At 29.7% G+C, this 279-nt stretch overlaps 1 protein-coding gene across 3 annotated transcripts in view; it reads left to right on the top strand.

Annotated features, from left to right (window-relative positions):
- The window catches only part of LOC111443330 (PH, RCC1 and FYVE domains-containing protein 1-like), an 8,647-nt gene that overhangs the window by 772 nt on the left and 7,596 nt on the right, over positions 1-279 (top strand). The window lies entirely within an intron of this gene.

The raw sequence follows: 279 nt of genomic DNA on the forward strand, positions 1-279 counted from the left end.
TTTTTTTTTTTTTTTTTTTTTTTTGAGCTGCAATTGTTCTCATAGTGTACTGCAAATTCTCCGAAAGCATTTCCTGGAAATGTCACTTGTAGCTACTATACGATGGATTTCAGATCCTCTAAATAGAAATATTTTTTGAGTCCTGCCAAAATAGGAAGGAGAAAGTTAAAGAATATATGATAATCAGAAACGTTTCAAGCGTCCCTGTTCGTCTAGTGCTTCTTTATTAATTTAGAAAACAGAGAACGGTGAACTAAAAAAAAAAAAAAAAAAAAAAAA

Source organism: Cucurbita moschata, unplaced genomic scaffold (genome assembly GCF_002738365.1).
Source record: "Cucurbita moschata cultivar Rifu unplaced genomic scaffold, Cmos_1.0 Cmo_Scf00005, whole genome shotgun sequence".
NCBI classification, from domain to species: domain Eukaryota; kingdom Viridiplantae; phylum Streptophyta; class Magnoliopsida; order Cucurbitales; family Cucurbitaceae; genus Cucurbita; species Cucurbita moschata.